Here is a 21,691-nt window from a genome sequence, read left to right as displayed (position 1 = left end):
TTGCACATTAATCCCAAGCGGCTGATCGATTCAATCTGTTCACTTATTGGCGATATTTGAAAGCATAGAAGAGGACGTCAACTTGCCAACATTACCAAACTGATTAAGTAATATACTTTTTTTTACATATTATATATTTTCTCTTTGAGGCGAAAAAAGTTATCCCATGTTATGAACTGAACAGATAATCATATTGGTTGGCAAATGTCTTTTGATGACTTTAATGCTGAAATGGTTAATAAACAGACCGTTTATAATTAACATTATATTAAGCATTTGAAATGAAAATGTTCCACCATTTGTCAACATATTAAATTGAGGAAAAAGTACAGCTGCCACAAAACTGAACTCACAATACCGATGTAAGAAAACTCTCCACCCTTGGTATAAAGTCAAAAGATTGTTTGAAAAGGCATACGCAGCCAAGAGCAGCCAGAATCTGTTCCCATTTACCAGGAGGAAGCTGACCTCATCAACATGAGAGTCGTCAGATGGCTGACATCACCACGGCACTAATAGTCCCCCTGTCACATCTCAAAGACTTTCCCTCCCCCCCTTGTTGGTGTGTTTAGTGCAGAATATATGTGTGTATTCATTCCTGGACTGGCCCTTGCACAAAACACTATTGAGAAGCATCAAGGGTGTCCACCTCAGGCTCCCCTTGACGTCACATTAGTTACAATAAGACAATCAATTGTACGGCCTTCCCCCACAGGGCTGTGAATGGACGTCTGCCACTGCTTGACAGGTCTTCTTGGTTCTTGGGAGTTTAATGCCCTTAACATTTAACCAGGCCTAATGTGGCCAAGCTGACATTTGCACAAGACTCTGGCAGATTATATACAGCCAATCACAGATGGGGGGGAACAATGAGGTTTTCATGGTGCTTTTTCCAATTGAATGGAAGATTTACTGTATATGATCTCTCTTGTTATTGGTGGCGAGTAGGGGGAGTTGAGGAAAACATGAACCAATGGAGTACGACTTCAGGATGTGCAGCAAACCTTTACACCAATAACACACAACTTAAAGGAACAGTGTTTAGGATTTCCGGGGATTCATTGGCAGAAATGGAATATAATATTCATAACTTTGTTTTCATCAGTGTATAATGAGCTGAAACTACGAATTGTACCCGGAGTGGACAAACCAAAAACTGGTTCTAGTGAGAGCTTTTTGTATTTTTTTTTACCGAAAGGCCACCGTCGTTTTTTAACATGCTTGGAAAGGGAGGGTTGAGCGGCTGGGAATTCAGTTGGATGCAACTTTACCACTAGATGCCACTGAATCCAACACACTGCTCCTTCACTTCATACAGGAACTCATTTTCACATTAATTAATTTGCTCATTCATTAATTTACAGCCAGCCAATTTCTTCCTCTCTGCAGTCCTGCTGAAGGGTGTAAAGTGCTTCAGATCTATGACAATATTTATCCTCATCGAAGGAAAACCTTTCGTCAGCTTTTTCGTCAGCTTTTTCCCCATTTCCTTTATGTTCCCAATATGTCATCAGTCTTGTGGATGACTGGCTCCCGAGCTGATTAATTGGCTGGCTGGCTGCTTTGCAGTCTGACCGTGATTGTGTGACTGACTGACTGGCAGACGTGCAGAATGAATGATTGACTAACTGTTCAATTAGTTGGCTCTTTTGCCTGATTGACCGCCAAGGTGACCAACTGGTTTGCTGGCTGACTCTCATCAGTTGCTTTCACTTATGACTCATAGATTGTCAACTGAGTTAAAGGAAAAGGATGGAGTGATTCTATATTTTACTTATTCTCAAATTTGAACAACAGTGTGTTAGTCTGTCCCTCAATACTTCCCCAGACTTCCCCAGCTCTCTGTGTCTCTCAGCACTAAACCAATTGGTCCCAACTGAACACATAATACTGTTAAAAATGGGTAATGAATGTACCTTCATGTTTTGAAACTGTAAAAAGAATTCCTTAAACAGCTGGGCGCTGTAGTTTTTAGAAGATGTTACTAAAACAGGAGTAAATAGAGTATTTGTTAGGTACTTATTTAAAGCAGCGGATTAGTATGGATTTCGTGCTATAGTGAGTTTTCCGGCAGCAGAACTGTGTGTGGGATTGACTCAAAATAAACTACTGTGTGTGTGTTAATGGTAATTAAGGAGTATGTCAGCTGTTGATATTTTTGGATTTGGTTTTTGTGCCCTCTTTGAAGTGGATGGAGGTCAATCGGAAGAAGGTTATAAATATTGCTTTGCAACATTAAAATAAAAATGTGTTGATGGTTGTCGGTTTATTTGAGGCTATTTGCTTGGTTTAGTAAACTGATTAAACCACACACACTCAGTCCTGATGAAGTAGATTAGATGAGATTTGTTAACACCTGATAAATTATACCTAAAGAGTTTTTTTATTCTGATCATTGATTGTTGCTTATATAGTAATAGAAAATGTACGATTTAAAACCATGTTTTCTGGAGCATTAAAACAAGGGAAACAAACTAGCTGACTAAAGTAATTTAAATTATGATATTTTCTATTGTGCTACCCACAAAAGGGAACAATCCGTGCATCCGTGGGCTAAGGGCCATAAACTAGATAATATCATGCAGGGATCAGGTTTAAGGAACCCATATAAGGTTTGGGAGCAAAGCTTGGGAGTTCTCAGTTGTTGTGAAAGATCTGTCAAGCTGGTGGAAGCAGATTAAAGAGGTCAGGAGGGGGCAGATTATCTCATTCTCACAAAGTTTTTACTTCAGCCATTGTTTGCATTTATGATTGATAAACTATCTAATTAGGTTACTCGAGCGATTTGTGTCTCTCATTGCCAGTGTCAACAAAAGCTGTTCCAGAGGATCTATCTGCCTTTCACCCGGGGCGGTCACACTCAGGGATCTCTCCAAGAAAACTCCATATTAGTCCCTTTGCTTTTCCTCCTCAGCTGCCTCATGAAACCGGGTTAAGTGATGGTAAAAGGCCAAGAGACATCCTGTTTCTGTCTCCATTACAATCTCTTTCACTCACTCAATCATTAAAACCAGTTAATGGTTCTGCGTCTGTATTGACTCTCACTGTATCTGGCAGCTGATAAATGCCGACTATTTGTTCAGAGTATTTGCATGCTCCAACTGACAACGGGTTTAATACACCAGTAACATGGCAGGTTAAACCCTTCAGTGTATTGTTTCTGAGATACAGGATGAACCTCAAGGTGCACCTGACTCTCTCATTCTTTGTCCTCCTAAGCTCTGAGAGGCCCTTGACCAGACAGACCATGAAACTGGAAGATCTTGTTAAGAACAGAACAATTTGTTCTGCCAAACGGGAGACACACACACACACGCTCACACACGCAAACACACACACCAAACAAGTAAAAGTTCCTTCAAGACAAAACCAGGCAATTAAGGCTGATGAGTTACAGCTGAGGAGACAAAGTGATAACCATTCTCTTGACACTTCATTAAATCATTGGAATCAGAGCATGGGAAAAGGCCCCTCGGCCTGTACGTATTTCATTGTATGGTGTTGATTTTCTGGTGAAATGGGACGACAACAACTGCCCTCCACTTGTCAACCTAACATCTCTTTATCTCTAGATTAAGTGTTTTGCTATCATAGTGCTTAAAAACCTGTGTTGTTTGTTTGAACACTGTGGCAGACAAGGTGTCTGTGCTCGGTTTTTTTCATTTTGCTTTTAAAGTTTACCAGATGGACAGTCTTTGTGTTTCCCGTTCTGTTCTGTTAGAAAATGTACTTGATGTCTTCACAGAGGAGAGCAGTTGACATCAGACTGCTGATGTTGCTTAAGTTATTGTGTCTGTTTGGGACCGAGCAGCAAGTCACAGGACGCAGGTTTTTGGATTTAAAAAAATTCAATAACATTGTTTACTCAAAAAAGGATAATTGGCAAAAGCAAATGTGATTATTTACTAAATTGGGCCCTAAAAGAAGTCAATGGAAGGGAGCTTGAATTAGATTACAGCAAACTGCACTGCAGCAGAATGGAGTGATATTTAATATACTGTATAAACTATATTATATCTCAGGGATCAGGAATAGGCATTTAACATCGTAATTGCATCCAACAATCTCTTACGGTGGAGGCCAGAGGTCCGCTGGACCAGCAGCATGCTAACTCAAAGGAAAGACCAATTATATTAATGAAACTTTAAAAGCTTTAAAAATTACATGTTGACAATAAAAAATCAACTAAACGTGTATGCTTGGTTTTCAGAAATTATAAATACAAAAACCAAATGCTAATAACCCTAAATGCACCTTATGAACTTTCTTTCTGTGAAACGGTTGAGAACATTGAGTAATTTCTATCTCTTCAATCTTCTCATCTAACTCTGAAAGAAAACAAATACGCTCATTTCCTGAAAATGTTTAACTATTCAAAGCTGAACCTTTTTGTCCTGCACAACAGTGGATGAAGACACAATGTCTGTCCTCACGCTTTATCGTAATGGACACTAATCTGAGACAACACATCATTGTATTCCTGTTCTCCGATCCGTTTGGGTTGGAACAGATTGCCCCTCTTTGACCTAAAACTCATGGGTGTTGAGCCTTAAAAGCATTTGACCTTTATGTCCTGGTTTTCAGAATATATGTGCAGTGCAGTGTTCGGCACCACATATATTTGCTCAGGCTTTATTCAGTGGAGCTATTTTTCCTGTTTCTGGTCATGCAGGTGTCTCAATGGGGGGGAGAAGAAAAAGGACAAGCATGTACCTTATCCTCTGCACAACCTCAGCGAGTCCTTCTTCAGCTGCTTGGGGGCAAGAACAGAAGTCCCTGTGTATCCAGAGAGAGTGAGGTCTGGCCGTAGGGTTGCCAAGGCAACAGGGAACAGTGCAGGCATGGTGGTGAAAGAAGAGGGGGTCTGCACTGATAGGGATAACTGGAGACGCCAGGGGACACCTTTGTGCATTAAGATACTCCACACTCCCGTTTGAGGGAGAAAGAGACAAGTTCCTATTAAAAAAAAAAAAAGAATGAAACCATAAATAGTGCTGCTTAGGCAGTGTCTGAAATTGAGGAGCCCAATATCAGGAAATGTGCCTCAGGGGCGGACACAGAGCATTTTCCGGTATCCAGACCACGGTGAAAGGATACTTTGATCTATTCTCACGTCTGTTTTATTAGATATATGGTCTCCAGTGCATTGAAAATGAACAAGATTGAAATTATGCAGTTATTGGTAACAGAGTAAAATACATCCCGTGAGAATTTTTAACTGATCATTCTATTTATCAATAATCAGATATATCTGCTGATGAACTGTTGTGTCTGTATGTAAATGTTTTGTGAATGAACTGCAATTGGTTGTCTTTTTCAAGGAAACAAATACAGACACATTTACATAAATGATTAACAAATGAGGATGTATTGGAATTATGTGGCTATTAAGAACCCCCTAATCTCATTGACAATAGATCTGCCACCATCTGGTGACCAAGATCTTTTAACTTTTATCTTTTAATATTGATGTTTTTGTCATAAATTATACTTTCAGAGGGATAAACCATTTCTGAAAATGTTTTTCCAACGGCAAGTTCTAACCTGGCCAAGTGGCTTAGTTTTTTTTAGACGTGTACCATGTATTTGCAACATCCCAGGTCAAATTCCAGCTGGGTACATATGTAATGTTGCATGTGTTCCCATTTACTCCCGACTCTATTCACCATGAGATTTCATATATAACCAAAATACCGTCAAAGTCATCTTAGATAAAAGAAAACGGGCACATGTCCATTGGACTTAAGTACACATACATTATGTATGTTACATTCCAGGTTTATATATCAAAAACATCTGTTCACTGTGCTATCTGACATCTTACTTGTGCCAAACATCTTCTCAAGGTGTTTGCAGGAAATGCTGGTAATTCTTATTGATCTAGCTGTGCCTTCACTGAGAGACAAAGCCACAGCTACATCAACTGTAGAACCACTGGATTCTATCTTTCCTTCGACCCAATTGTCCAAATGTCTGTGGAGGACTGTTTTCAGGTATGACACTTTATCGTACAAATGTTATGGTGTCTTTACAGTAGCCTTCATATTGCAGTGTAAATAATTGATAGACCTTTTTCACAGAAGACATTTTGACTACTGTCACAGTAGAAAAAGCACAGGTGTGAGTATTACAATGAATGATGGCTGAACTTGGTTTAGTTGATTAAACATTCAGGTTCCTGGTGCATGCTGGGTTTCTGGGACACTTGAATAAAACAAAGCCATTGTTATTGTTATGTACACTGTGCTATTTCTACTATGGAATCTCTGCTGTGAGAAAGGCCCATCAACACAGTCATTATCTGCACATACTGTAATTTCATTCATTTAATTGATTAACTGCACAGTAAACTATATGTCATACAGCCAGTGGAGCTTTGTATGTGCACATGCCGCATACAGTTTGGTCTGCCATTCACATGTCAGCAGTATTAATTAGTGCTTAGTTTCCAGAGCCTGGGAACCCTGCCACCATGTTGACTTTAGATGTGGCCCCTTCCCAACCGGGCATGATTTTGTTTTTGTAAGACCAGAAAGATACAGCTTTACTGGAACTTACAAAATACAAGCTGACCACTTAAGGCAAGAAATGAGCATTACTTTAAAGTAATTGAAACAGCCTTAGGGTGCTTTTTTTATATTTCAATTAAAGTGAAAATGTTACATACTTTTGCAGACTATACCAATCATTGAATAGCCATGAATTTTGCTTATTTGATCCAATATTCTGTCACCATAATCCTGACACTTAATTTCACACTGCGTTTATCTAGATTGAATGGATGTGTTAACTGTATAGTATATTAATGTCACTTTCAGTTCTTCACAGTGGTTTCTACAATAAACAGGCACCAGCCTAGAAAGTATACATATTATGGGCAAACATGAGTCACATCCACTTTGTCACATTTCATTAGTGAGTCAAGAGGATATCTAATGGGTTGTGACAAATAAAAGGTCAAACGTATTTAGAACATCCTCCCATGTTGATGTGACCAATTTAAAAAAAGATGTTGCTGAAATGAAAAGTCACATGGTGGTTACCTTTGATAATGACCAATGCTGTCAGTTTCCTTTTCATTCCGCATTGACTGACAAATGCCTTGAAATTAGAACAAAATTAGGCACTTTTCTGATCTTTTCAGCCCACTTCACAGAAGATTGATGAAGCATTCCAAGTCAGCAATTTCTGTGTGGGAGATGAGAGGACAGAGGCGTAAAAGGAGGAGATTCTTTAGCCAGTTACTGATTATGGACAAAATCTGCCTTAACTTGGAACATCAGCAAGAATCATTATGGGAAGGCTTGTGTGTGTGAATATATCCAATGCGGCATAAAATTATACTCACAAGAGAAGCGTGAGTGGCAGCACTTCTAAAAGCTGCAACAATAAATGTGCCAGAAATATGTTAAATAGAAAACAATCATCAATCATTTAGACTCAGTGGAACCTTTTATTGTTTATTTACTGTACTTTAAAAGTATGGCTACTGCGTTGTTGTCGCATTAAGCTGTGTCACTGCTGAGTGCTGAATCATTGTGCTTTTCTCTTTCAAACAAAGCCCCGCTGCCACTCCTGAGGTATTCACACGTAATGAACAAGTCTTTGGTCAGTAACATCTAAAGGCCTGTACACACCATAAAGGTGAAACTTGCACCATTCACCGACAACAAGCCGCCTTGACAATGCTAACATTTGAGGGGACAGAAAGCAGGAGAGTCCCAAATAGAGAAAGCCATGTTGTTAGCTTTGTTGCACTATTCATTTAATGTAGTCTGTTGGAGTAAAAACTGTTGCACAGCAGAGTCTGATTAAGATGAGATGGAATTTGATGGTACAAATAATATTTTTGAATAAAATCATTGTGCCATTAGCAACCAAGCTGACCTAACAAACCCTACCCAATATCCTCCTAATAGGACACATTAAGGAAATATTTTCAAAGATCTTATGTTCTCTGCAATGTTTTTTTCCTATACGTCAGATGTTCTATGTTTGTTTCCCGGGTCAATATGTTGTAATGATCCACCTATAACTTGTTGCCTACTGATGTTATACTCCTTGAAACCTACGCCCTAAAATTTGCTATCAAAACAGTTTTAATGATTTAAGACATTGATATCTCCACAGATGCTGAATGGATTTTTACCATTCAGACTGTATTTGAATCGTCCATCTCCATTCTTTTTCAGTTGTAACTGAATAGATAGCCCTTACCAAATGCTGATAATGCGTATTCTGGGAATTTAGGGATAACCCTGTGACTAGCCAGCACTAACCCCCCAGGCAGCCAAGGCTGTTTGCTCATCAGCTACAGTAGTTCACCAATGAGTAGTCACTGTGTGAGCAAGCTTTCTGCCCCACCTGCCTTGTGTTGCCACTTTGCAGTGTGACCGCCTCCAACAAGAAAAGACATGCCGTGGATGTAGCTGCATCCGGATTAAGAGTACACTATAAAGATGTGCTTTAAGTCACTCAAAGCAGAGATCAACACAGACCTTTATGGAAATTAACGACGACAGCTGGGAGGAAAGACTTCCTTATCAACGTGATTCTGCCACCTGCATCCCTCCTATCTCGTTTTCTGCCTGTCTGGTGCCAGATTGGTACAGACAGAGCAGAGGTGCAAGGATGACCCTGAGCTGTCTTTGTTTTCCTATACTGACGCCTTCCCCCCCTCTTTCTCTCCTTCTCCCTCTCTGTTCCTTTTTAGGGATGGCAGGCTGCACAAAGACAGGTGATTGCTGCTGCTATAAGGTGAAAGAAGGAGTGTGTGTATGTGTTTTTTCTCCTCCATTTAGAGTTGTGCTATGTCGCAGCCGGCAGAAAGTGTTTGAAATCACTCATCTGAAATGTCAGTGACTTCCTAACAGGGTGTCCATCAGTGCTTTTTCAAACTGACAAGGGAGCCATTAGTTTGTGTCTCTGGCTGTGTGGTGGGAAGGGGCAGGTTTGAGATTCTTTTTTTTTTTAATGTCTATCTGCAGCCAACTGTTAGCCTCTATGACATGGAAGTAATGGAAAAACAAGAAAGGAAAATCAGCATCTGGAACATATCTGGACATGAAAGCTGTGAGAATGCTTATTTATAGTTACCAGGAGGTATGGGTACATGATCTATGAAATGTGGTGTGATAATTATATATATCCTGATTATAGCTGTTGTATTTGTTTTTCTCAAATGTACACAACCACAAGCGCACATCACAGACACACACACACACAGGTGCAGCGACCGTGACGACACTGCACTGTATGCAGCATGGACACAATCTTTAATCATCCTGTGGTCCGCTGCAGAGGGAGAATATACAGTGATGGTGATGCAGACACAAACACAAACACAAACACAAGGACACACACACACACACACACACACACACACACACACACACACACACACACACACACACACACACACACACACACACACACCTTCCCCCACCCGTAGCCCCCCCACACCCCTCCTGCAAACCTACCCTTCCCTAGTCCATGATGTAATGCTATCAGACCCCTCCTCTGCTGCCTCTCCCTCCCTCCGTCTCTCACACACTCCTCTCTCTCTCCTTCTCCTCATTCTATTGGTGGCTCCCGCCTGCATCTGCTGGATCAGCTCTGACTCCTTGCACACACACACATACACACACACACACACACACACACACACACACACACACACACACACACACACACACACACACACACCCCCACTCCCTCTCACACACTTTTACACATACACTACCGGGGGATTCCTCCGCCACTGCAGCCTGTGCTCGCTCCACCTGCCTCCTGTCTTCCGCCGTGGGGAAAGCATGGTGAGTCCCTCCTTTTCTCTTATGACAGCAGGCGATAGTGGGTCACAATAAGACAATAGGATCAGAGAAAGCTAGGGGGGGGTTTCTGCAGAGAGTGGCGAACAAACACCGGGAGGCATTGCTGCCACTGCAGCCTGGGAGGAAGGGCTCGCAGCTGAGTTTGTGCGTGGAGTGATGGAGTGGTGTGAGGTTGCTCAGTTACTACAGATACCGGTCATCTAGGCGCCGGGTGCCATGGCAATAGATTGCATTCAGTCAGGGTCTTGGCTGATTGTGCGTCTGTGTCCTAGTAAGGTGCCGGCGAGGTGCACGTGTTTGTGTGTGTGTGTGTGTGTGTGTGTGTGTGTGTGTGTGTGTGTGTGTGTGTGTATGAATTATGAAAACTAAACATGCTCCAGGGTGTTGTGAGTTATCTGGTTGTACCTTGCTTTCAGATAACACAGGGAAGGAATGTCACAAATATAAACCAATGCTGCTCTTCCATTAAGTTCCTGTGATGGTTTAGTTTATTCTGACTCTTGCTTTCTAAATAGGGAGTTTATTTTGGCTACAATAAAGCCCTGACAGTCTCATTATGTATGTATAAATTGTTCCTGTTGTGTCACTGAAAAAAACAGGGTGTGTTCATGTGGTGTGAACTTGTGCACCTGTGACATTTGGACACTTGCAGTGCTCTCTCTGTCTTCTCCTCCACATTATTTGCCCTGGGCTCTTTCACTGTGAGGCTCAATGACATTGAGTCTAATAGGAAAAGTAATTCTATTATTGCCACGGCTTTTGACTGCTAAATGGCACATTAATGATAATGTAACTGAGGAGTTAAGTCACTGCTGCATTTTTCTTTCTTGAGGTTGACCAAATTGAATTTTGTGTATTCACTGTACTGCAACCTAACCTTTTATATCCAGTGTGTTGAAATGTTAATATTTTATAATGGTTGGTCTACTCCACATGTGGACACTCTCATAACTTATTCATCCAGATGTTTTTTCCATTTCTATATCACATGGATCTGAGAGGAAGCCAGACATGAGTCACTGCTTTTCCATTTCAAAATAAATGCCCTATTTTTTCATTCATTTTTAAGTATCTCCATCCTGTTTAGTTGATTAGTGCATCACAGGGATCCATAATTCAATCTAGTCAAATCTGTAAGGAATAATCCGTCAGAGTCATTGGCAGAACACCAAACAATATGTTTTCTATGCTAGCTAATCTGCATGCTGTTCTTCAATTAACCAACACACAAATTAGCAAAGGCTGCAATGCCTTTCAACTGGCTCATTATTATCATTGATTGCAGCTATAACCACATAGAAAGGATGAAACCCACAAAGATATTTTGGAAGTCAGCTGGCCTTGTTCAATTCCTCCACAGGCCCTCATGGAACAGTGTGTGCAAATATGTTGGTGGATTGTTTTTAATCAATGATTAGCACATGAAACAGCTCTTCCCCAAGGCTGTTTAACTCTGACATACTCTCTGTAGGCATAAATGGAAAGTAATTAGGATGGTGGTCCAAGAACAAACTAATAAACCATCGGGGATTGAGAAAGCACAGTGCAAAGCCAGTTCCCATTGGCTGTTAAAGCATTATTAGGGGGCTTAAAAGGTTAGTGTGTGGTCATACTGAGATAGTTTATTGATTTCTTACTGTTTGAATGCCGTTACAGCCGAAAAAACAGACATTGTGTTTCCCCACTGCCCCAAAGACCTTTAGAAGTAAGACTGGGAGCTAATCTTGCACTCATACGCTGCACCTTGTGACCCGGCAGAAAATCTAAATATTAATATTCTCCCTTAAGCAGTTCATCTCTGACTAGATCATCCTCTGATGGCGAGGAGTCTCTTCTCTCATCTGTTCTGTCACACAGTCTGGCTTTGTGAAGTTGAGGTTGCAGAACCTGTGCTGTTGCTTTTATTATGAATTAGAGGTGCTAGAGACGCTGACTGAACCTGTTCGTTTTTGTGAATGCCCTCACTGGGTGTGCTGACGTCAAACCAATCATCTGAAGTGAATATGAATATTTGAACTCATCTCAAAGTAGAATTGTGAAAGAGTGGGAGAGTAAAAAAGGTCGATTCAATCAATATTTCATCGGCTCTGCTGGCTGTGTGACCAATTTGGATCCTGAATACAGCACAGAAAAAGATTCACATACCTTTCAGTCACTGTTTTGTTGTACTCACATGAACACTGTCAGCTGTTAGAGAGTGTTTTGGGTTATTTTTCCGAATTGCTCTAAACAGAAACACCACAAGTATTCCCAAGAATAAAACATGTGATGATGTGGGGCTTTCTTGTGGAAAAAAACAGATCCAGGATAGCTGCTCTGGTTCTTATGAAAGCAATGAAAACATTGAAGATATTTTTCATCCAAACTGTCCACCAAATGTCAGGAATAATACCTAATCAGGAACAGATTTTTAACATAAAAACTTCTTCTAACTTTCAAAATCTAATTCAGTTCAATGTGTAACTGCATTGGAAAAAAAACAATAGATACTTCCAAACTAAACGGCTGTGTATCTGAAAATGGAGGTCAGTGGTTTAACAGTGAATAAATACAGAACACAAGGTTGAAAGCAAAGAAAAATATGGATGATCCCTGTTTAACGGATGAAAACTAGTTTGTTTCTGCGCTTTCAATTTGTGCAGTTGTCACTACTACAACTACCAAAATATCTGTTTTCAATAACATTCCACAAACCTCGACGGTGAAAATGGCGCAGGTTCAAATTTAAATTTTCTGGCTTTTCAATTTTTCAAATTTTTTTCAATTCATTTCAATTTTTAATGGATAAACCAGCCATTAGACCTAAGTAACACCAAGGCAATTTGTTACATTTAATGTTATTCCCCTTTAACGCTGTACTATATATTTAATGTCAAGATTAATCAAGTTCTTTGTGCTGATAAATTCATAAAAAAATCAGAAACCCATTAATTCATCCCTGTTGCCTGGAGGCTTTCTTCACACAGCCTTCCCCCTTCCGCTGTGCAGCTGTGCAGGACCTTCACCTATGGCCTCCTACTGCGGCGTCCATAGCCTCCCTGCTTCAAAAACCATGAAGAAAGAGCCAGACAAAGAAAATCCATGTATTGAGCAAACACTGACTTCTTCATTTTAACTGCACTGGCCGTCACTAACGTCACTTCCCCCCAAAGCCCTCAGGAGAAAACCGGACCACATTTATATGCAATAATCTCATAACATCTTCCCCCGGTGTCTGCACAGAAGCTGTCAGACAGCAGATATTGGTATTCATTCATTATGAAAGATAAAGATGCATCCAAACAGTTCAGCTAGCTCCAGTATCTCCTTGTGGCGTCAAGGGTTCAATACCATTTCTAAATCTTTGCCACATGTCAGGCTCTCTCTCTATCTGTTTTTCTATTTGTCTTTCTTTGTTTGTGTGTATTTCTGTCTGGAATTTTACCACCTCTGGTCTGTGGAGCAGAAATGATGCTTATCCTAAAATATTTGTGTCCTTCTTTCCTGCCACATCTTAAGATTCAGTCAAGTTTTTCCTTTTGTCAACTTTTACCAAGCAGGCCACCTTAAAGAACAATCAAACATTGGTCACAACATGACATATAACACAGTAAAATCAAGTATTTTCATTAGTTGTTTCAATCCATCAGTCTTAAGCTCTTACTCTGATGAACTGTGTTGACAAGTTAGCTGGTAAACCTCTAAGCTTTAATTACGTGGAGGAACCAAAAACCATTAAAAACTCACTCTGAAATTATTGAACATGTCAGGAACGAAAGAGCCAGTTAAAGCAGATGCAATGATTTGCATCTCCTGTTTAATTTGTTTCCCTGTCACTATAAACAAAGGGCTACTTGTGACATGTTTAAGATGGAGAAAGAGACAGGAGAGGTGGCTATGAGACTGCAGGGATGGATGGCTAAGGCTGTCTTTAATATGGACATGAGCTGCCACCTGCGGCAACAGTGTTTTACTCTCTTTTTCTTATTGATGCGGTCACACCAGCTGTTACCAACAACTCGACCACAGCATGAGTGCATTGTCTGGTTTCTTTAAGGGTCTGTTCATACAAATTACAAAAAAATAAAACATATTCTCTCACGCACTTCTAATGGTTTCTAGACATTCGTTCAGTTTTGTGTGCTCAGATCTCGGGTTAATTGGTCCTGATATTGCTGCCTTGACCCAAATACAATAAAGGTGAAAGGAATTTTATTTGTGGTGATCACAGCATGGAAAAATGACATTAGAAAAACTAATCTTTTTCAGCTGTGGGCTGCTCCTCCATTTCCTTTGTGAATTGCATTTGGGAAATTAGTCCTAAGGTTTAGGAACAGATCTTTGTTTGGGTTAAAAAAAATCCTAAATAAAATCATCAATCAAAATGTCATCATTGAACACAACTATCTGCATGACTAGATACTACAATAGGTAAGTGAGAAAAAAGAAAAAAAGAAAAAAGAAACATTAGTTTCCGTTGGTTTCCCAAATGTGCATAAAACAAATGGTCACAGCCAACAGCAGTTTCAGTTTGATTTAAAGATATCAAAACAGCAAGGCATTCCTATCCATGATATATGACCAACCTGTCAAAGTACTGGACTCAAGATCATTTATAGAGGAAGCAAATGGGACACTTTCAGACCGGTGTGCTGCATCAGTTGAATAGTCATGAATCATCAGGGTGAAGAGAGAAGGCCTCCTGCATAGAGAGAGAGAGATAGAGACACAGAGAGGGCAAGTAAGACGTGGGGACATTTTTGGGACTGTCAGAGTGGGACAAGGTGTGGACACGGGGATGAGTCACAGTGCTGTTAGCTCGATGGGAGGCACTGTGGCTTGGCGGCTCTGGCTTCACCACAGTCTGCAGGATTGGAGCCCACTAGTCAGGGGGAGAACACCTTACGCTCAAGGGAGTTCTCATCCCCTCTAAGAGATACTACTCGCATTACATACAGTTTTTGTACAATAACCTACTTTTCATTGTAGGTATAAAGGCATAAAATATGTCTATTAACATTCAGTTTACCACCAAATCAGTAATCAATGAAGATTAAGTCAGTCAACAGCCATGCTTCCACACTGTGAGGCTGTACTGTAGTAGCATAATGCTAACGTCAGCATGCTAACATGTTGATGTTTAGTGTAAGGTTTACTGATTTTACCATCTTAGCATGTTAGCATGCTAACAGCTGCTTAACATCACTCAACACAAAGTAGGCCTACAGAAAGCACTATATGAAAATCCAGAAGATCATCAAAGTAATTTGAATTTACCTCTTGGGACCATGAATCCATACCAGATTTCAAGGCATCCATCCAGTAGTTGTTGAGATATTTCAGACTTGGGACCAAAGCGGTGGACTGACCAACAGAACAACCGACCAACATTGCATAACCCTAAACCTACCATAGCTAAAAATTATACTTCATAACTACCTAACCAAGTAATTTTAAAAACCTCTCAATCTCAATTTTTACTTTTGCAAGTTTTATTTTTTGTTGCCCATGCAGTTGACACTAATCAATGCACACAATCAAGGTCATCTAACCTTAGAGTGCATTTGAGCTTCAAATGTAAAAAAAAAAAGAACCAATGACTTGATCTAATTGACAAAAGCTTATTGGGTGGATACATTCACAAAACACTCTCCAAATCTTGTGTTGTGTATTACTGAAAGAGTCTGTCATACACTTAACCCCAGTAAAAGCTCCACGGGGGGCTATGGCCTTAATATGATCCATGGTGCGTTCGCATGCCACCGCAAGAGGACATTATTTGTGTGCAGCGGCAGATTAAGGGTGATGTGATCAAGAACCACCGAAGCGTTTGTAAATTCAACCTTCAGGACTTAAAAACAGCTCTAATTGATGATTTTTCTCTTCTTCCTTTTCTAAGTCGTAAAATTATTTCTTCAAAGTGTAAAATGCTCCAAATAAACCTCGGCGTGCTCATTACCAGGAGGCCACTTAATTCTTATCAAAGTGCTTCACCCAGAGCTGCAGAGCTACTCAGCATCTTGTTTTCGCATCTTCCGTTTGGGAGAGCCAACGTCTGGCTGCATGCCACTTTATTTTTTTCTCCTTTTTTCAGTGTGAGATAGAGGCCAATTTGCACTTATAATTTTCCATTCATTTGTTTTTGAATAATTAAATCAATATTTGGAGGACTGGGTATCTTAATGTATTTGTATATTAATAAAACACAAATCACTGGAGAACAAATAGAAAAGCAATTGAGTAAATTCCCCCCATTTTTTGGGGAAGTCATACTGCTGAGTCATACTACCTCCCTTTTGTTGCAAACCTGACTTTTGTACAAGTTGGATGATTTTAATCTTCTCAGAAGTAATCCTTGATTGAATTTGAGGGATTACTGAGGGCTTGGCAGATAAAGGAGAGCAACCTTGATTTGGCGTCTGTCTATCAGAGAACATATAATAAAGAGAGAGAGAGAGAGAGAGAGAGAGAGAGAGACATGCCTATAGTCAAAGAAAAAGAAAGACAGGGCGAGACAGAATGAAGTGCCATTGATTTAACCCCCACCTGTCACATATTTTTCCAGTTGGGAGTGGTTGGCCTTTGCTTTATCCATGGCACAGTCAAGCAAAACCAGTCAGAGAGTGACAACATTCCCAGAATAAAGTGTCAGGGTTCTGTCAGACCGGGCCGTCACGATGCAGCCTCAAGCGCTCAGCGGCCGGCTGGGTTACTGTCATCGCATTTCTTGGTGTTAACAGTCAAAATATCTGACAAATTCTCACATTGTGGCATGTCACTGAAAGCAAGGAGCTAGAGACTAATTATTAATGTCATCTTCTCCCCTGCGGGTGTGAAGAGTGGTTGTGTGTTATGCATGATAATTTGTTTTGTGTAGTGATCATTTTGATTGGACGTCCAGAGCAGAAGTTGAGGCCAGGCTGTCTGTTCGTTTCGAGCTTTTGAAGGAGAAACTACATGACTAAGTGTCCACAGCTCTTATTATTCTTTAGGGGGCAAAAAAAAAGGAGATTACATGAATGGGCGAGTCTGGTTGTGTTCAAGTCTTTGCCTTCGTACATAATCCCTTGTAATTCTCTTTGTGGTGGACGCTCTCGGTTGTCATTCATTGTTTGATGACTGCGGGGTAGCCCTGAGAAAAGAGAAAAGGAACAACACTGACACCAAAGACAAGAGAGCAGGAGAAGTTTTTCTCAGAAAAGAAACCTATCACTGACAGAATCTGAGTGGCTATAAGATTTGAGTGTCTTTACTTCTCTTACGCCATATAATGCAAACCACATTTGATATATTCTTTATGAATTTCTTTCAAAACAAAGATGCATAGCTTGATCCACTACTCCTATACATTGTTGACAACGTACTGTCTGCTTTTACTTAACATATTATGCCTATTCACATTATTTTGTCCAGGAAAATTAATTTGTTGCATTTTTGGCCAACCTTTGCATTTGTGAACAGGCTTTTATTATGATGGGACATAAAACCCTCTGTGCCCCACTGTTATTTGGGGGCATTTTTACACTTGTATTAAGTGTAAAAAAAAACTATAATGCAATAAATAAATGAAAAAACAAACATCAAAACATGTTTTTTTTTCTCAAATTTCAAGTTTGGACGAGGGTCTTCACAATATTGACATAAATACTTGCAGCTCTTGGCAAAAAAATTGATTTCTAATAAGAAATTGTTACATTACCCATGATTTAAATACACACATATTGTTTCTGCTATTGTGTGTGTATTTTGACCTGCTATTGCATAGCTCACAAACACTTGTAGATTACTTTATGCTTTTTCTCTCCGACAAAAGAGGGAAAGCTGGACATATAATCAGAAACGTAGGTGATGTTTCCTCGCTTTGGTTCACTAGATGTCACTTTTGGAGGTAATGAGTGACCATGTGCGTGTCGGGCTCTTTATATATACAGTCTGCTGCTGCAGGCAGCGTGTGCTGTGGGAGGAGCTAAAGTTTAGCAGCTTGAAAGCGAGCAGCCTCTTCAGTCCGTAGTAAAAGAAGGCTCGTCTTCAAATGATCGGATGATGGACTTCACCTCACGCACACGCTGACGGACTCTACGCGCTCTCCTGAACGCACTTTGCGGATTGAAATGGTTTACGTTCCTGTTCGTCGACTGTTTGTTTTTTTCCCCTCAGCGATTGTGAAGACTTGATCGGTGACCGAGTTTTTTTTTTTTTTTTTTTATTGCGCTGCAGCTCGTGGATGGTAAGGTCTTTCTGCCTGCTCGGTGCTTTTCGGTTTCACATTTGAACACCTTTGTGAATGAATCACATCTAATTCTAGTGCATTCGTGTTTTTTTTGGTGGGGAAAGATTGCTTTGTGGGTGTCTTTATATGTATGGCATGTATGTAAATTATGGAATCAATCAATTTATTCCATTTTTTTTTTTTTTTTTTTTTTTTTTGAGAACCTGCTAGTGTTTCGTCTCATGATAGTCGATATGAACACATACATTTAATTTTTTCCTTCATAGGCTGCTCAGTTTGTGGTTTTCACCTCAGAGCTGCTTCCATGTCATTTCCATCAGGGATGGGCTGAATGGGGGTCTCATGTGCACACTGCCTGCTTGCATACTGAGCAAAATCTAATTTATAAATTTGAGTTTAAACTAATTAAATTGCAGCATTATCACTGATTTAAAGCAATGTTTGGAAGTAGGTCTGAATTACCTATGTGGGTAAACAGCTGCTATTTGCATTCAGCCCAAAGAAACTACAAACAAGAAACACTTCTGTTGCATTGGCTGTGCCTTTTTTTTTTTTTTTTTTTTTTTTTACACACCACACTTCAAGTAACATTGGCTTAATTGCTGCTGTTTCGTCCTGTTTAATCACACAGGTCTCTGAGCACCAAGTGGAGCCTTTTGGAATTGACTCTTTCCAACTTTACTCTTGCTTAATGACACCATGTTTGTTTTCTGTAATTCTCCTCCAAATAGCAACCTCCTCTTATCTCAGCTGGCATCTGTTATGCCTCCCATATCACTCTGCATTGCTATGAAACAAACACAGATCCACTTTGGATAAAGCGTCTTTTTTTCTCTCTCTTTCTCTGAGTGCTTCTAAAATTCGTACTTTATCCTAAACTGATGGACCAAAATCTGGAGGTTATGACGCGTGTGTGTGTGCCGAAGCCTGGTTCAGTGTTTTGGATGATGCTGATATGCTTTGCTGGAATCTGACTGCAAATGACCCGTGAAACTGTCTTACCCCTTTGGGCCTCTGCTGTTCTTCTGCTCCCCTTACCAGAGTGCGTGATGTTGTATCAGGAACACCAATAACACTGATAGTCCCCGCCTCCTCTTACTGTAAACAAACCTTTTCTCTGGAAGCACTTAAAAAAAGCATCTTGTATGCTTCCGCCCCATCCTCCCTCTCTTGCCCTGAAAAACACTCACAGACCCCCGCCCACACAATCACGCACACATTCAAACACTCAAAACAAACACACAGACTCCACCCAGCACTCCACCCACTGTAACAACTTCAGAGGAATGGTCAGCATGTGGAGAGGTTGTGGTGAAAGAGTTGGAAGGAGAAGGGGAGTACACTCTGGTTGTATTTAACCCCCAGAAGGTTAGTGATAGCCCATGTTTTGTCCAGAGGGGCTGGATGTGCTCAGTACAAACTGATGGGAACTTGAAACGTCCAGGGTCCCTGTGCTGCCTCCTATTTAGTGCCGAGATGTGGCAAAACAGTCAAAAGCCAGCCACACTGCCTTTTCTATCAGCTGAGTTGAGTGAATGCAGATGGGTCTCATAGGGTTTGTTGTCCATCCCAAATAAAATAAAAAAGCAACGTGTAAAATAAAATTGCATGTAGGTTTTGTTTCCTTCAACTATAACATTTAGCAGCTAAAGGTACGTCAGTCTGAGGAATCTGCAAGAATGCAACCTAAACTGTGAAAAGTCGCACCTTGCTTTTACACATGGGCGATAAGGTTTAATGGTTCCCATTTGCATTCACTAAAACCTGGCTGTAGCCAGTTTGCTACGCATAGCTTTGTCTGCCAGTTTGCAAGGCCATTCATATTCAGTATGACCTGCAGGTCCTGTGGAAGGGCTGGCCAGGCCTGCAGGGGTTTAGATGTTGGGCCAACAGAGGGCTCTGAGTGCAGGTGATACCCCTCTGGGGCCATGCAGATGAGCCTGAAATTTATTTCCCTAAATTGCCTTTTCTACCTTCCTCTGGTGCTTTTTTTTTTTTTAGCCCACTCTGGCATTACTTCATAAACAAATCTGTTTTTGATAGTTACAACATGTGTTCCACTTGCATTTGACTCATCTGTATGAGACTGCTGTCATGCCTGGTCATCACTGTTCACACACGACCGGAGACTGTAGCTGCAAGTCCACACACGCTCAACCACAGGATTATACGGGACCTGAAAGACACACTGTATATTTGCTTAACGCTATCCAGCGTGTGTGGAGAACAGATTGTCATTCACTGAGTGTGGTTTCTGCTCTGTTTAAACTGGAGACTCAACATGGTATCTATCTTAATATTGTTTGTATTCTTTATTTGGGCACCTTTTTCTTTTATAAAAGGTTAATGCAATAATCTACAGTAATCTAATAATGTTCAAGTACGTCTGATATTGAGCAGAGAAAAAAGGGTTGAGAGAACCAGAATATCAACTATAAACTTAAATTAGTGCAATTACATCTATTATTCCTGTAGTTGTGTGGTTATGGAGAAGCGTGTTCACACTCGCATAATAAAGGTGAGACGTGACAGACCTGTGTTTAACTGTATTTGGGAGCAGCCTGTAAGGCAGGTTTATATCCCTTCATGTGTCGGTCTGACAAGCGTTTAGTCAGAAGTGCCCTCTGCATCAACTTGGATCAGGCCTAAACTGAGGTGGCTGTCTTTGGATGGAAATATATTATGTAACATGTTCCTCTTCAGAGAGAAATGAACGTCTTACTCGTTTTCCTTCTCTTGTTTTGACAGAAATGTAGAGAAAAAGATAAACTGTGACATTTGTAATGGAAACCAGACTTTCTCTGTGCCTGGAATGTTTTTCCTTGTGAATTTTCCGATAACTATATAGTCTATTTCAATTTCAGTGGTATTGATTCAGTTATTGTGTTTTTTATTTTTGCCCACAAGATGGTCTTGAGATTCAGTATTTACATGGAAAATTACAAAATAAAACTGTTATTTTGCTATACAAACAAATAACTTGTATTCCTACATGTGGCAGGAGAGGGATATTATTATACACTTGAAGTTATAGACAAGGTGTCCTTTATTGCTTAGAAGAGATAAGCAAGTCATTTACTGAAGGGAATACAGCAGTTTTATTTATTTTTTAAACGTCCTTCTTAAAGTGACAGTTCAGCCCAAAATCAAAATGCATATTTTCTTTCTCTTACCTGTTGTGTTATTTATTAATCTAGTTTGTTTTGGTTTGAGTTGCCTATTTTTGGAGATATCTGCCATCTGTTGAACATAATGAGATTATATGGCTCACAGTTTGACCTTGTTGAGTTCCTACACGAAACTGCTCACAACAAGATCTGTGGAGTAACCAGGTCATGATTTCATACATAAACATGGCTGTGGAGTTTTTTTTTTTTTTGGCACCACACGTGCCTTATAGTCCCATTAAATTCAAAAGAAGGCAGACATGTCTATGACCAATATCTACAAACTATGCAACTCAATTCAAAACAATCTATATGGACAACAGGTGAGAGGAAAGTATCATTTTTATTTTATTTTCGGGTGGAAGCTTCTATTCTAACACATGAGCAAACTGTGTGCTTCCATCCATGTAACAACTTTGATTTCCTACTTGTTGGGCATCAGGTAATCAGTAATTTTATGTGAAGCAATATTAAACTACACA

General features: G+C 40.2%; 1 protein-coding gene across 1 annotated transcript in view; it reads left to right on the top strand.

Moving 5' to 3' along the window:
- Nucleotides 1-17,779: 17,779 nt before the first annotated feature.
- Nucleotides 17,780-21,691, top strand: part of sema4bb (sema domain, immunoglobulin domain (Ig), transmembrane domain (TM) and short cytoplasmic domain, (semaphorin) 4Bb) — a 45,499-nt gene continuing 41,587 nt past the window's right edge. The window contains exon 1 of the mRNA XM_054614799.1: nt 17,780-18,039. The gene's annotated coding sequence lies outside the window, so the exon portion shown is untranslated. The remainder of the gene's footprint in view (nt 18,040-21,691) is intronic.

Source organism: Anoplopoma fimbria, chromosome 2 (assembly GCF_027596085.1).
Source record: "Anoplopoma fimbria isolate UVic2021 breed Golden Eagle Sablefish chromosome 2, Afim_UVic_2022, whole genome shotgun sequence".
Taxonomy (NCBI): Eukaryota; Metazoa; Chordata; class Actinopteri; order Perciformes; family Anoplopomatidae; genus Anoplopoma; species Anoplopoma fimbria.
The sequence above is the reverse complement of the archived record's forward strand: the minus strand, read 5'-3'. Positions and strand labels throughout refer to the sequence as shown.